The following is a 16,169-nucleotide window of genomic DNA, read 5'->3' as shown; positions in this document are numbered from 1 at the left end:
TTGGTCAATGTTCCTTTTCTTCCAAAGTATAACCACCTATAAACTATCTATATGGTGTATTCCTGTCTCACTTCATCTGTAATCTGTCACTCTTCCCTCTTTTCTTTCAAAGACTTTCTGAAATATAACCTCCTGACTAAAGTTTTTTCTCAGCAGATGAAAATGTTCCCATGTCAACCAATTCTATCCACACGAGCATCTACATAAACACACTGCTCATTGTAAATACATATTCACATTCATCTTTTATTCAACAAATATTTACTGAGCATCTACTATGTCCCAAAATTGCTTTTTTTTTTTTTACAAAAGATTTTATTTATTTATTTGTCAAAGAGAGAGAGTACAAGCAGGGGAAGCAGCAGACAGAAGGAGAAGCAGGGTCCCTGATGAACAGAGCCCAACGCAGGACTCTATCCCAGGACCCTGGGATCATGACCTGAGCTGAAGGCAGATGCTTAACCAATTGAGCCACCCGTCGTCCCCCAAAAATTGCTCTTCAAGCTGAGAACAAAAGAAACAAATTGCCTTTGTGGAGCTTATAGTCCACAGTGGTCTCTCTAGATGTAACAATCTCTGTTAATGACTTCAAAATTCTAATTTCCCCTTTCATAAAAATTACTCAAAACCATTTTATCCCTTTCATTCTTATTTTATTGGCCATATATCTGCACACCACTTTATACATTTAAATATTTAAGCTACTGTCTCAAGGGAAGTCCATACCTGTTTAACAGCTTTGTTAAGAGCCCCATACAGAATCTGTATGTATCAATGTCTTCCATTAAATACTTCCATGAACCACACCTTTTAGCAAACCTCAAACTTATAAAAGAAATACCATTTGATAATTTATATTATACAAGTTTTAGCAACTCTAAATCAAATATGAACATTTATTTCACAGAAAGTATTCTGATATAGTAAAATGACATATATAGCAGGAACTACCTCACCTCATTCATATTTATTTTTACAGAGTGTTAAAAAGAAAAGAGCATACATACTTTTATGTCAGAAATTCGAGTCCTGGCTCTGTCACTAACTGTAACCTTAGATAAATCATTTAACTATGATGAGCCTCAGTTTTCCTGTCCTAAAGTGGAGGTAAAACCTACTTCATAGGACTAATGAAGTGGTAACATTAAAAGCCCAGCTTAATGCCCATTACATAGTGGGCATCAAGAAATATCAGTTTCCTTCCCCTTTCCTAGGGCTTACACCTGCAGTCAGTAGATCTTTCAGGAAATCTTTCCAAGTTCAGTTACTTCTGTAACTGCAAGAAGAATGATCTTCCTCTTCGTCTAATAAGTTAAGATTCGGCTCAAATGCCACCTTCTCTTTGAAGTGCAAAGGAAAAGTTCCCTTGACCTTCCCATACAGTTCTGGAGTTTATTTCAGTGTGTTACAATTATCTGTCACTTTCTGGCTTTCACACTAGACTGTGAGCTCCTATGAGCAGAGACCATATCACACTTATCCCGAAAACCTTGGCTTTTAGAAAAAAAAAAAAAAAAAAAAAAAAAAACACCTGGCAAGGCACCTGAGTGGCTCAGTCAGTTACGCATCTATCTGCCTTGGGCTCAGATCATGATCTCATGGTCCTGGGATTGAGCCCCATATTGGGCTTCTGCTCAGTGGAGAGTCTGCTTCTCCCTCTCCCTCTGTGCTTTCTCACTCTCAAATAAAATCTTAAAAAACAAAACAAAACACGTGGCATGTTTTGGCAACGAATCAGTTTATTTACTGAATGAATGAATGAAGTCATTACTTAAGCGGTACCCAAAGCTAGTATTAAGTGACCCAATTTTATGGTTTTGCTCTTTATGGGCTGTTTCATACTTCTTTTGAATCCCTTCCTCATAGCACTCAGTAGAGGACTAAGGATGTGGAAAGTCTGCAATAAATACGTTTGGATTATGGGATACATCTTACTCTTCCATCTCACGATTTTACTCTAAATAAAAAACTTAACCAAAGAAATGTGACTTGTGAAAGCCTTTCTTTCTAAACAGGGTCTCTTCTTAACAGTTACTGGCAAAGAACTGAAGCCAGTGCTAGAACGGACTAGTCAGTTCTTTGCGTGTGTTTTTGAAAAAAGCAGTAATTGGCTTGCCTCTTTCTAAAACACTTCACTAAGAAGCCATCATAAAGCCCTTTGATTCACTATGAAAATGCAAATGACCTTAGGCAAAACTTAATTTAACAACTTTCAGCCAAGTGTTCGCCACCCTGCCGTCCGCGGCTGTGGGCCAGCTGGCTGTACCACCTCACTCCTGGGAGGTGACTGCTTTTCAACTGTAAAACTGCTTCAGTGAAATTTGTGGAGTTTTGGGGGGCCCTCTAACATAAAACACGTGAATTTCACTTTTTAATGAAAATAATGAGTATGTTACAAGCTCTGGCTTCAGGTAGAAGAGATCTTGAAAAGATCTCAAAAGCTGGCAACCTGGGGCCATTTCAGACTTCTTATGGACTTATAAGAATGTAAAAACACATGAAGCTAGGTGTAATTTCATTATTTAAGTGACATCTTTCACATTCCCATACACGCATACCTCCCCCCAACTACAGCTGGTAAGTCGTCAAGTGTCCACCAAACTGCCTTTCACTTACGCTATCCATACAACAGTGAGAAAAGAGAGATCCTGACAAAGCCAAGTTGGGCTGGTGCTTAAATACAAACTGATCTACTCGTTGTTCTCAAATCACGATGACCCCGTGTAGTAGGTATTATGCCCATTTTCCTGAAAAGGAAACTGAAGCCCAAAACGACACAGCTAGCAAATGGCAGGTTGGAGAGTCTGAGCTGAACGCCCCAGCCCTAGCTACCACAGCGTATCATTGCTTCCCTGCGGTACCGGCCAGGGTGGGAGGCGGAATCAAAGCGTCCTGACAGACACTTTCGTAGAGAGTCAAGTTCTCGGCCGTCAAGTTTCAAATCTGACAGATCCCTCACACCTGGCCGCATTCAGGTTGCTGACAGAGGCATCGACAAGTCTGGATGAGGCTCCCTTGCCTGGGAATCCTAGGACGGCACATGGATCCTGAGGGTCTGCACAGGATATCGGGGAAAGCGCCCGACACCGGGTCCCCACCGTCAAAACACACCCGCAAGCAACGCGTGCAGGACCCTCCCCCCACCCCCGCATCCCCCCGCCCGCGCTGCCGCGCCAGGCGGCTCACAGGTGCACGGCCGCGCCCTGGGCCGCCCGCCCCGGCTGGGCGACCCCGGCCCGGAGGGGAGGGACGGGAGAAGCTAGCGGCGGCGGTGCTGGGGGCCCGGCTGTGGGGCCCGCGCAGCCCGACCCCGAGGGCGCGCGTCGGGGTCGCAAGGAGAAAGGATGCTCGGGGCGGGGCCGCGGTGGGGGAGGGGTCCCCCTGCCCGCCCGGACTCTCACTCACCGCCTCGCGCTCCTCCCAGCCCGGGCTCCGCGGCGGTCCCCCTCCGGCTCTTACCGCGCGCCTCCCCTTCCGAGGTTCAACGCCTGGCCAGGGCACACGGAGCTGGGGAGAGGGCTGCGCAAGCGGAGAGCTTGTGGCGAGCGGAGCCGAGAGGGTGGGGAGGATGGAACGGTCGCTCTCGCCGCCGCCTCGGACACCACAGACACGGCCGCCGCCGGCTTCTCTCAGCCACGGAAGCTGCGGCCCCTCCCACCACACCCGCCTCCCACCTCCTACACTGCCTGCTGGAAGAGTGACAGCAGCACTGACCAATCAGAGGCCTTGGGGAGGCTGGGACTGGAGAACTAAAGGCAGGGCGTGGAGGGAGGGGTGCGAACGAGGTGAGGACGGCGGCGGGACTTCCTGTGACTGACGGCCCAGCGCGGCCAATGAGCAACGAGAAGATGACCTCATCGCCAAGGGAAGTCTGAAACTGGCGGAGCTGGGACTAGAAGGTGGGAGGAGGACGGCGACGAGCCGGAGGCGGGGCGCTGGGGCCTTAAAGAGGCCGAAGCCCATTGGTCACCCTGTCGAGGGAAGGGCGGCGAACCCGGCTGGACCTCGACAAATTGCCAAGGGGTCAATGCCGCGGGCCCTTAGCTGCATTAATCCTCCTGGCCCAACCCGATCCTTCTGGGGGGCTAAAGGGTCCTCGCCTGGGCCTCGTAAATTGATTACTTCACCTTCACGCTTCCCAAAAGGAGGCACAATAAATTCCACGTTGGCCCGGAGCCCTGAATTCCCGTTACAGCCCCCGCCTCTCCGAGGCCCGTCGCCTCGTTTCTCTGAGTCAGTTTCCCTTAGGGGGAGAGGGAGGATACTGACACCTACCTACCGCTCGCTGCTACCTGCCTAGCGTGTTGAGATCACCAACAGCAAAAGTGCTTTGGGCCTCGAGAAGAAAAGGACCTGAATGAAGCCAAAGCTTCTTTCCGGAAACGCCAGGAAGAGCATTTGTAAAAAGTGGGGTTTCACTAGGTGACTCCCGACGACTCTTGCAATTGTAAAATTCTGAAATGCTGATGTCCTGCTCTTTCAGGCATCCACTCCTGTAGCAAAGGGGTGGCGGGAGAGGCGTGTACGCGCGGGTCTCCTGCCTCGGGCGCAGAGGCCACACGGGGACTTGGTGCATGACTTCAACAAGGAGAAAGCAAACTTAAAGGGAGAGAGAAGCAAAGCGAGGTCTGCTGTGGGAAGTGCCTTTGTGCGGGCAGGCCATTTACTCCCCCTCCTCCCGCAATGGGAGGGAGTCCAGAAAAGGAGAAGTAACTCCAGCTTGGCGGGTGGAAAAGAGGGGGAAGTGCTTTCCCGAAAGCTTCCTGGGGATGGTGTGCCTGGCAGGGTGGAAGGGAGGAGTAACAGCAGCTAGAGGAAGAAGGGAGCTAGGACATTCTAACAGGTTTGAGGAGGAGCAGTGCCAAGGCACAAGGACCGAGAGGAGGCAACTTAATTTATGTTCCAGAATAAATTCTTACAGGATCCCTTGATTTCCCCTTGGAATTCTCCCATGACTGCCTGTTGGTTTTACTGTCAGAGGAAGGGCAGGAGAGAATGCCTCCTTCTCTCTTCCCCAGTAGCTGCAAAAGCCAGAGTAGCCCTGGGTATTCCCAGTTATTCATCTGTAAGTCACCTTCAAGTTCAAGGCCATGTGCTAGTCACAGAATCTTGGAGTTCAGCAGGATCCTTGTGGCCCCTTAGTCACACACCTCCCCCCACCCCGCAAGGCAAGAATTCTTCCACAAAAGATCAGATACAAGTATTCATTCAGCAAACTTTTCTTTTTAAAGATTTTATTTATTTATTTATTTATTTGACAGAGAGAAAAAGCCAAAGAGGGAACGCAAGCAAGGGGAGTCAGAGAGGGAGAAGCAGGCTTCCCACTGAGCAGGGAGCCCCAGTGTGGGGCTTGATCCCAGGACACTGGGATCATGGCCCGAGCTGAAGGCAGATGCTTAAGGACTGAGCCACCCAGGTGCCCCTCAGCAAACATTTCTTGAGTAAGATACTGAGGGAGTGCTTTCACCAGACTGGAGAGATTTAAGGGACAGGATGAGGTGATTACAACTCCAGCCAGCATACCCCCAGGGTCATGATTAACAAGAGGGCACCAGGTGCACCTCAGAGGAAAAAGTACTCTGGTTTGAAATTGTTGGGTGGGGCAGATTTCTCCAGACAAGACTGGGGTGGGGCATTCCAGATAGTGTCTACCTAGACACAGCGTTTATGAAAAAGCCAAAGCTAGAAGGAGGCACAAGCATATTGTATTAGTCATGATAAGAGTGATAACCCTATTGTCGGCTTCCCAGGCATGACCAGCTTACCACCTCTCAAATAAGTCTGTTCCTTTTCTGGACAACTTCAATTGTAATTAGTTTGTATCTATATGCATGTATAAGCTACTTGTTTATTTATTGACACATATACGTTTTATGGATAATTTACATCCCTCTAATCTCTGAGCCTAGGTCCTATTTATCTCCTAAAGCTTCGCAGAAACATGTCTAATCCCTCTTCATCGTGACAATATTCCAAATATTTGAAGATGACCATTAGGCCCCGCCCTTTCCATACCTTCTTGCCCATCCCCCCAAAATAAGGATAAAGTCACTTTTTATTTTGCCAGATGATGGTTTCCATCCTGATGACTTCATAGACACATCTTTCAGTTTGTCAAGATCTATTGGGAATGTGTTATTTTTGTCCTTCCAGCAAGCATTCTCTTTCTTCTGGTAAGGGGAGCCTAATTTCCTCCAGGGAACCAGTCCTCCCCACTTTCTGTCCATTTGGCTGCCAGGGGGCTGATTCACTACTCACTCATTTTTCCAGGGGCAGCACTCTGCCATTCCTGACCAATCAGAGCACTGTTCCCTCCTCCCTGTGCTTCCCCCCACCACCATGTGCAATGATTGACTTAGGGAAACCCACGTGGCTCAAGGCAGTCCAATCAGAATGATTCCTGGGACCTTTGTCCACACCACATATGGAGAAGTTTCCTTTACACTGAGGCTGCTGAACTATCTGGCTTATCCCCTAGAGTTGACCAGGAGGCCCACAAAAGAACTTGCTAGAGAATACATAAAACCAATATGAAAAGGAACTATCAGAGCTGAGATGCAGATAAAAACCACAACAGGGGATGACTTTGAGAACCTGGCCCCAACTGTTTTCTAGATATGCACTTTCGTAGGTGTCTTTCATCAGGATCCTTAGAAACAGAGCCTGTAAGGGAGATCTGGGAATGGGATTTATTGAGGGGGGAATAACCCTTAAGGGAGGGAATTGAGCAGGACAGAGAAAAAGAGTGAAACAAAAATCAACTTGGTTTTGCCTTGGCCTGATCCACAACGGAGAGCTCTGGATAAAACCACAAGGAGTTATCTCCCCATGGGGCTTCGGGCAGCTCTGTGTACCCAAGCATCAGTCAGCCACTGGCTGTAAGCCATCAAGGAGTTAAGGTCTCCAACGCTGCTCCCTTCAGCTGAAGGCAATTCTCTGGAATTTCGGGCATCTGGGAACCCTTAGCTGCCAACACTCACAGCAGCTGGGGGATGGGTGTTCTGGCCTGTTAAAGAGATCTACGTGGGGCCCCATTCGTGCCTCCTGTGTAGGCCAGTATGTTCTCTTCCCGCTGGGGTTTCTGTTCCTTGCAACAAAAATGGGACCACCTAAAATACTCAGGTGGGATCTGATCACCAGAGTACAGTGAGACTTTAGCCTTTCTTAATCTGACTATCTACAACCATAAGCACACTGGACCGTTGCCTCAGCAAATTTAGAGGCTGCCCTGACCCTTTGGCTCAAATTGACTTTATAACCATTTCCTACTACTCCCTTTCCTTTAAAGCTTTTTCAACACAAACAGATACTAAGCAAAATTCTTTCTTTTCTTGAACTTTTATTGTACTTTCTTGTCCTTCTTTCTTGTCCTTCTTTCTTGTCCTTCTTTCTTGTACTTCTATAATTTCTTGTACTTCTATAATTAATTCTTGGCCACAAACACAGGATTTCAAACTTAACCCTGCTAATAATGAGGAGCTAGTTGTCATTTTGTCTATTTCCATCCTTTGTTGCACCTCGCACATCCTTCTCGTTTCTGTTTCTTCTTAAGTCTTCATTCGGGTTGCCCTTCTGCCTAAATGCCTTCCCTTTTCACTGCATCTAATCAAATCTTGGCTCACATCCCTCCTGGCTCACATCCCCCAAGAAGCCCTCCGCTATTCCTCTAGCCTAAATGGATCTTTTCTTTCTCTGACAATCCACACTTCTGCTGTGCCAAGCACAACACTAAGTATCCTACATGCATTGTCTTATTTCATCGTTGTTGTGACCCTGAGATGGCTGCTGTTACAATCCCCAATTTTTGATGAGGAAACTGAGACTTACGGAGGTTAATTAGGAAAATACCACATAGGGGTGCCTGCTGGGCTCAGTCGGTAGAACATGTGACTCTTGGTCTCTAGGTCAAGAGTTCAAGCCCTACGTTGAGCATAGGGTCTTTTAAAGATTTTATTTATTTATTTATTTGAGAGAAAGAGAACGAGAGAGCACAAGCAGGGGGAGCTGCAGAGGGAGAGAGAGAAGCAGGCTCACGGCTGAGCAGGCAGCCAGACATGGGGCTCCATCCCAGGACCCTGGGATCATGACCCAAGCCCAAGGCCGACCTTTAACTGACTGAGCCACGGAGGCACCTAGGCATAGAGCCTACTTAAAAAATACACACACACACACACACACACACACACACACACACACCACAGCCACACAGCTGCAAACTAGCAAAGCCATGGTACAGATTCTAAGATTAGTACTTTAGAATTCCGGGTGTAATACCATAAACATTTATCGGCTACACACAAGGAACTGGAGGAAATGTAAAAATGTGAAATAGACAATCCTTGCCCTCAATCAAGAACAGGGTTTGTAAATCACACCAATATGAATGATGCTATAAAGTCAGTAAAAGTGAAGTAAGTGAAAGTTCGTGTCTTGCAGGAAACCCAGTAAATTCATATGAAGGAGTGTATGTTTGACAGGAAGCAACGAGTTGAGGCATTCCAACTTAAGGAACACTGAGTAATAGAATGCAGGGAGGAAAACATGGGACATGTTTAAGCAAGGGAGTTGTCTAGTTTGTTCAAGAGATAAGGTTTGAAAGTTTGGTGGAGGCCCTATTGTAAAAAGTAAAGAATGCCAAGGCAAGGTAGGTACCGGGCTTCTGAAAACAGGTTCCAAAATGTGTGTTAAGATTTACCTGGTAGTCAACTGATGAAATTGGAAGGAGACTAAAATGGGGTTGAGGAAGGAAGTTAGGAAACCACTATGGTTTTCCAGCCTGGAGGAAATTAGGATCTGTGAGGATAAATGCAGAGGGCTTGGATTACTTCCCCTCCCTCCTTGTATTCTGTAAACATTGTCTCTCTTTTACCCCTATAGATCATACCATCCTTGAGAAGTGTCAATCATTTTTTAAAATGTGCCCAGAACCACTCAACTGCTAACAATCTCTCGATACATAATAAGCACTTGGCAAATATTTTTGGATTTGAATCAAATGCATGAACAGGATGATCAAAATATTCAGGCTCTGTTTAAATGGTTTTAAAGGAACTGGGGCCATGCCTGCAACCATCTGCACTATTACTTGGTAACAAAACTAACCTTTTTTTTTTTTTTTTCAGTACCTATTATGCACATAATCATCTTATTCAATTCTCCCTGTTGTCTGTACAGACATTTTTTCCACTTTACAGATCAGAGAAACAGGGTGACCCACCGTCCCAGTTGGCAGGGATGGAGAGGTTGAGTTGCAGGACTTTTAGTACTAAAGCCAGGACAGCCCCAGGCAAATCAAGGTCTGTCACCCTACCAGGATACCTTGCCCCACATCACCCCAGCCAGGGTTTGCACACTAGGCTGAACTCAAACCACACTGGGACTTTTAATCCGGCTTTGTGATCCTTGTAGTCCACATAAATATCTTCTTTGAGAACTTTTGAGATAGACTCCAAGCCTATTGTTATACTGAATTTGTCTCATGGGTTTGGGGCCTACTTGGGAGTGGAGCTAGAGAGAGGCAGAGAATCACAAAATGGATGGGTTTTTGTCAGAGAAAAGGAATCCAGGCTGGGCAATGTCTTTCCTGGAGGACGACCTTACAATAGAATTTAGCTTTATAAGCCGTTCTTTGGCGCCCACTAGTGGTCGAGGGCTGGAATCCCTCTTTTTTTTTTTTTTAAGATTTTATTTATTTATTTATTTGACAGAGAGAGATCACAAGTAGGCAGAGAGGCAGGCATAGAGAGAGGAGGAAGCAGGCTCCCTGCGGAGCAGAGAGCCCGATGCGGGGCTCGATCCCAGGACCCCGAGATCATGACCTGAGCCGAAGGCAGCGGCCTAATCCACTGAGCCACCCAGGCGCCCCTGGAATCCCTTCTTTACTCCCTTGACCAGAAAACCCAAAATGTTGGTAAACCGGTGAGCGGTGGAACCCAATGGCAAGTTCTTAACTGCTTGCAGAGCATAAAGATTTTGTTTTAGAATAAAAACTAGCAAATCCTTGGGGCGCCCGGGTGGCTCAGTGGGTTAAACGTCTGCCTTCAGCTCAGGTTATGATCTCAGGGACCTGGGATCGAGCTCCGCACTGGGCTCCTTGTTTAGCCCGGAACCCGCTTCTCCCTCTGCTGCTTTCCCCCACTCTCTCTCTCTGTCTAATAAATAGGATCTTTAAAAAAATTAAAGGTATATGTAAAAAACTAGCAGTGTCTTTTTTTTTTTCCTTAAATGAAAACTGGGCACGCTGTCATAATCTAGGGTAAGGACAATCAGACACAAAATTTAAGCATACACTAAAACCAAACAATAACAGTATTTCAATGCAGTATTTTTTTAAAAAATCAAAATTAATGCCCTCCAAATGCCATGATGAACACAGTATTAAAATTTCAAATACAGACCAGAGCCGAGCTGACCCCGCGCTTGCCCTGCCATACCTCACTAGCCTCACCCTGAACCTAATCACGGGAGCGTGGGCATGGGACCCTGAAACCTCAGTCCATCGCGAGCCCCCTGGTGGATGTGGCACCTCGAAACCTCACACAGGGGAACCGGACGTGGTGTTTTTCAGACATTTTCACCAAAGAACCTTCACAGCAGGGAGAACATCCTCTGCTAGCCTATCTGGAAGGCCTGAATCTTTAAGCCCTTGTTTAGGCATATTTTAAATGTGACTTCATAATATATCCATTTTCGGTTTTGTTCTGTTACTGAGGTATATATAGTTCAGAAATGTACAGAAAAGTGCACATATCCTAACCATAGGACTTGGAGAATTTTCACAAACAGAACACACATGTTTAACCAGCACCCTGATTAAAAAGGAGAACAGTAACAGGACCCCAAAGGGCCCTCTCATGCCCCCTTCCAATTACTAGACCTGAGGTAACTCCCTATTGATGTCTCAGGGCATAGGTTAGTTTTGCCTATTTTTGTTCTTTCTATAAATGGAATAGTAGGATCTAAAGTATATGGGAGGCCCTGCTGGGTCAGTGGGTGGTGCATGGGACTCTTGATCTCGGGGTTGTGGGTTCAAGCCCCATATTGGGTGTAGAGATTATTTAAAAATAAAAAAATATATTAAAAATAAAATATTTGGAATTTGGCTTATTTTGTTCAAAACTCTACAAGATTAGGTCATATATTTGTGTATGATGATAGTTTGCTTGTTCTCATCGCATTGTATGAGTCCTTTACAATAAACTTATCCATTCTACTGATGTGGCTGTTTTCAGTGTGGACTATTACACACAATACTGGTATGAATGTTCTTTTTTTTTTAAGATTTTATTTATTTATTTGACAGAGAGAGATCACAAGTAAGCAGAGAGGCAGGCAGAGAGAGAGAGAGAGGAGGAAGCAGGCTCCCCACTGAGCAGAGAACCCGATGTGGGGCTCAATCCCAGGACCCTGAGATCATGACCTGAGCCGAAGGCAGAGGCTTTAACCCACTGAGCCACCCAGGTGCCCCTCTTTTTTTTTTTTTTAAGATTTTATTTATTTATTTGACAGACAGAGATCACAAATAGGCAGAGAGGCAGGCAGAGAAGGCGGTGGGGGGATAGCAGGCTCCTTGCTGAGCAGAGAGCCTGATGAGGGGCTCTATCCCAAGACCCTGAGATCATGACCTGAGCCAAAGGCAGAAGCTTAACTCACTGAGCCACCCAGGCGCCCCTGGAATGAATATTCTTATGCATGTCTTTGGGTCCACATACATGCATACGTTTCTGTCGGGAGTGCATTTGCTGGGTCATAAGGGAGGCATATTTTCAACGTCACTGCCTCCTGTCAACTAGCCTTCTGAAGTAATGGTAGCTGTCCACATTCCGTGAAAGTTCCTGTTGTTTCACATCTTCCTCTAAACTCGATATTTTTGACTTTTGATCCTTTTTATTTTATCCAGCCAAGTTGAGAGGATATCATATCGCAGTTTATTTGCATTTTCCTGATGAGTAATGAAGTTAAAAATCTTTCTAGATGTTGGGGCACCTGGGCGGCTCAGTCAGTTAAGTGTCTGCCTTTGGCTCAGGTCATAAACTGTAAGACTTCGTTAAAACTCTTTGTTAAAACTCTTTTGCTGAAGTATTGTATACTAGAGAAGAATGCACATATGATAGCTATGCAGAGTTACTTTTATTTGTATTTTTTATTTCTTTAAAGATCTATTTATGTATTTATTTGAGAGCGAACATGCATGCATTGTGGGGGAGGGGCAGTGGGAGAGAAACTCCAGCAGACTCCCCATTCAGTGTGGAGCCTGACTCGGGCCTTGATCTCATGAGCCTGAGACCAGGACCTGAGCAGAAACCAAGATTCAGTTGCTCTCGGCACTCTGCCACCCAAGTGCCTGCGGCATTACTTGTAATGAGAAAAACAAAGCCATTATCTTAAAATTAGATGATTTACGTATACTTTTTACCTAGTCTTGTTCAACAGGACTGTAAGCTTCTTCTAAGACTCAATTCAGGGGCTCTGGGGCGGCTCAGTGGGTTAAGCCTCTGCCTTTGGCTCGGGTCATGGTCCCAGGGTCCTTTGATCCAGCCCCACATGGGGCTCTCTGCTCAGCAGGGAGCCTGCTTCCCCATCTCTCTCTCTGCCTGCTGCTCAGCCTACTTGTGATCTCTGTCACAATAAACGGAGTCCTAAACACACACACACACACACACACACACACAAAACAAACAAAAAAAAGACTCAATTCAATATAATGGAAAGATATGACCAGATGACAAAAAGGAAAGGTCAGGGAAAATACAGAGCCAGACAGCTAGTCGAGAAGGACACACTGAATGCAGAGTGGTGGTTGTGCCTTGGAAAGAGTTGGCCGCATTTCTACCACGGACGGACGCCACAGCAGCAGGAGGCAGAGAGGAACCTTTTCCTGCTGCTAATCTTCATGCAACTAGTTGCTGGCCTTCTGGGTGTCAGGCCTTTCCCTTGGCTTCCCCAGGCCCCATCTCACTTCCGGCAGCTCCTGACTCGCCAGCCTGACCTGTCTTCTGCATTCTCTTCCCCTCTCCACCCCGGGCACTCTGGATCCGGCAGAGCCTTGGGAGCCTTGATTAAAGAACTCGGACTTCATCTTGTGGGCAATGGGGAGCCACTGAAGGACTTGAAGTGGGTAACCTGACCAGCTCTACAGTGTTTACTTTTTGGGGGGGGTGGGTAACCTTTTTTTGATTATAAAATAATGCAGATACAGAAAACCATACACAATAGACACGGAGCACAATGAACTATTTTAAGTCAAATACCCCGGAAACCACCTTCTAGGTCAAGAAACGGTTGCTTGGTCAGGCTCTTCAGTGGCCCTTCCGTGTGTCTTGTTCGAAGCATCGCTTCCTCGTTCCTCCCAAAGGCACCGCTAGCTTCACTTTAATCAAAATCACTTCCTTAAAAAAAAAAAAAACTTGGGGCGCCTGGGTGGCTCAGTGAGTTAAGCTTCTGCCTTCGGCTCAGGTCATGATCTCCGGGTCCTGGGATCAAGCCCTGCATGGGGCTCTCTGCTCAGCAGGGAGCCTGCTTCCTCCTCTCTCTCTCTCTGCCTGCCTCTCTGCCTACTTGGGATCTCGTTCTCTCTGTCAAATAAATAAATAAATCTTAAAAAAAAAAGAAATCAGGGGCGCCTGAGTGGCTCAGTGGGTTAAGCCTCTGCCTTCGGCTCAGGTCATGATCCCAGAATCCTGGGATCTAGCCCCGCATCTGGCTCTTTGCTCATCAGGGAGCCTGCTTCCTCCTCTCTCTCTGCCTGCCTCTCTGCCTGTGATCTCTGTCTGTCAAATAAATAAATAAAATCTAAAAAAAAAAAAAAAGAAATCAGTTCCTTCTGTTTCTTTATAGTTTTATCACTCAGATTTGTATATCTAAACACTAGAATCTCCTCTTGTCCATTTCTTAAAGTGTATCTTTTAAATCTCTTATTTTTATAAAAATTAGCTTTATCGAGGAGCGCCTGGGTGGCTCAGTGGATTAGGCCGCTGCCTTTGGCTCAGGTCATGATCTCGGGGTCCTGGGATTGAGCCCCGCATCGGGCTCTCTGCTCCGCAGGGAGCCTGCTTCCCTGCTTCCTCCTCTCTCTCTGCCTGCCTCTCTGCCTACTTGTGATCTCTCTCTCTGTCAAATAAATAAATAAAATCTTTAAAAAAAAATTAGCTTTATCGAGACATTGTGGACATATAACATTGTGCAAGTTCAAGCTGTACGATGTGATGATTTGAAATATGAATAGATTGTGAAATGATTACCACAGTAAGTTCAGTTAACCAATCCTTCTATCAACTCACAGTTACCTTTTTGTGTGTGATGGGGGTGGAGGGTGAGGACTTTTAAGATCTGCTCTCTCAGGGAGCCTGGGTGGTTCAGTTGATTAAGCAACTGCCTTTGACTTGGGTCATGGTCCCGGAATCCCAGGATCGGGTCCCACATGGGGCTTCCAACTCCACGAGGAGTCTGCTTCTCCCTCTGACCTTCTCCCCTCTCATGCTCTCTCTCACTGTCTCTCTCTCAAATAAATAAATAAAATCTTTTTTTAAAAAATCTACTCTCTCAGCAATTTTCAAGTATACAATACAGTATTGTTAACTACAGTCACCAGGTAACCCCTGGAATTTATTCATGTCTTTAAAAGAAATTTTTTTTTAAGTAAGGTCCACACCTAACATGGGACTTGAACTCATGACCCCAAAACCAAGAGTCACATGCGCCACTGCTCTGCCTGAGCCAGCCAGGCAGCCCCCAGAATGGACTCATTTTCTAACTGGAAGTTTGTACCCTTTGACCACTTTCCTCCATTCCCTGCCCCTCCCCCAACCCCTGTTGCCTTCTGGAACCTCCAGTGTGCTCTCTGTTTCTACGAGTTCAGATTTTTTTCAGATTCCACGTGGAAGTGAGATCATATGGTATTTGTTATTCTCTGACTTCTTTCCCTTAGCATAATGCCCTCACATTTCATCATTTCATTGTCAGAAATGGCAGGATTCCCTTCTTTTTTACAGCTGAAGAACGTTCCATTGTGTACGATCCCATTTCTTTATTTCCTACAAGTTCCTCACCCATTCATCTGTGGACGGACACTTCAGTTGTGTCCCTGTCTGGGTTATTGTAAATAATGCTGCAATAAACGTGGGGTGCTAGGCATCTCTTTGAAAGAGTGATTTTATTTCCCTTGGATATATACCCAGAAGAAGGATTGCTGGAACAGGTGGTAGCTCGATTTTTCACTTTCTGAAGCGCTTCCATATTGTTTTCCACTGTGCTCGGACTGGTTTCCATTCCCAGCATGGCACCACGGTGGCCTTTCCCTCACATCCTCAGACACTGACTTCCCTCTTAGGGCTGCTCTCACTGCATCCCAGAAGTCGTGGTATGTTGTGCTTTCATTTCTCCTGGGCTTAAGATGTCTTTTAATTTCTCTTTTGATTTCTTTTTTGACCCATGGGTTGTTCGGGGGCATGCTGTTTAATTTCTGCTTTATTTGTGAATTTCCCAGCTTTCCACGCGTTACTGACTTCCTGTTTCATACCGCTGTGGCCAGAAAAAGATACTGAGGGGCACCTGGCTGGCTCAGTCAGTGAAGCACGTGACTCTTGATCTCGGGGTTGTAAGTTCAAGCCCCATGTTGGGTGTAAAGCTTACTTTAAAAAGAAAAAAATACTTGGGGCACCTGGGTGGCTCAGTGGGTTAAGTCTCTGCCTTTGGCTCAGGTCATGGTCTCAGGGTCCTGGGATCGAGCCCTGCATCGGGCTCTCTGCTCGACAGGTAGTCTGCTTCCTCCCTCTCTCTCTGCCTGCCTCTCTGCCTACTTGTGATCTCTGTCTGTCAAATGAATAAATAAAATCTTTTAAAAAAATACTTAATATAATTTCTATCTTCTTGACTTCATTGAGACTTGTTTTGTGATCTGTCATAGGAACTCTCCCAGAAAATGTTCCATACATACTGGAGAAGAGTGTGTATTCTAGTCTTGCTGGATGGAATAATCATGTATCTCTGTTAGGTCCATTTCGTCATAACATTGTTCAAATCCAGTTTCCTTATTGATTTCTCCATTGTTGAGAGTCCGGGATTGAAGTCCCCAACTACTAATGTATTGCTGCTTATTTCTTCTTTTTGTTAGTCTTTGGTTTACATATTTAGGTTCTCTGCTGTTGGGCATAAATATTTACAACTGTTGT

At 46.0% G+C, this 16,169-nt stretch overlaps 1 protein-coding gene across 3 annotated transcripts in view; it reads right to left on the bottom strand.

Moving 5' to 3' along the window:
- The window catches only part of MRTFA (myocardin related transcription factor A), a 193,079-nt gene extending 189,511 nt beyond the window's left edge, over nucleotides 1-3,568 (bottom strand). For 2 of the 3 annotated variants that reach the window (XM_046013251.1, XM_046013253.1), the window contains exon 1: nucleotides 3,406-3,536. The gene's annotated coding sequence lies outside the window, so the exon portion shown is untranslated. Of the gene's footprint in view, nucleotides 1-3,405 lie in introns of all 3 variants that reach the window. The other variant, XM_046013252.1, reaches the window with a different exon arrangement.
- Nucleotides 3,569-16,169: the final 12,601 nt, after the last annotated feature.

Source organism: Meles meles, chromosome 7 (genome assembly GCF_922984935.1).
Source record: "Meles meles chromosome 7, mMelMel3.1 paternal haplotype, whole genome shotgun sequence".
NCBI classification, from domain to species: Eukaryota; Metazoa; Chordata; class Mammalia; order Carnivora; family Mustelidae; genus Meles; species Meles meles.
The sequence above is the reverse complement of the archived record's forward strand: the minus strand, read 5'-3'. Positions and strand labels throughout refer to the sequence as shown.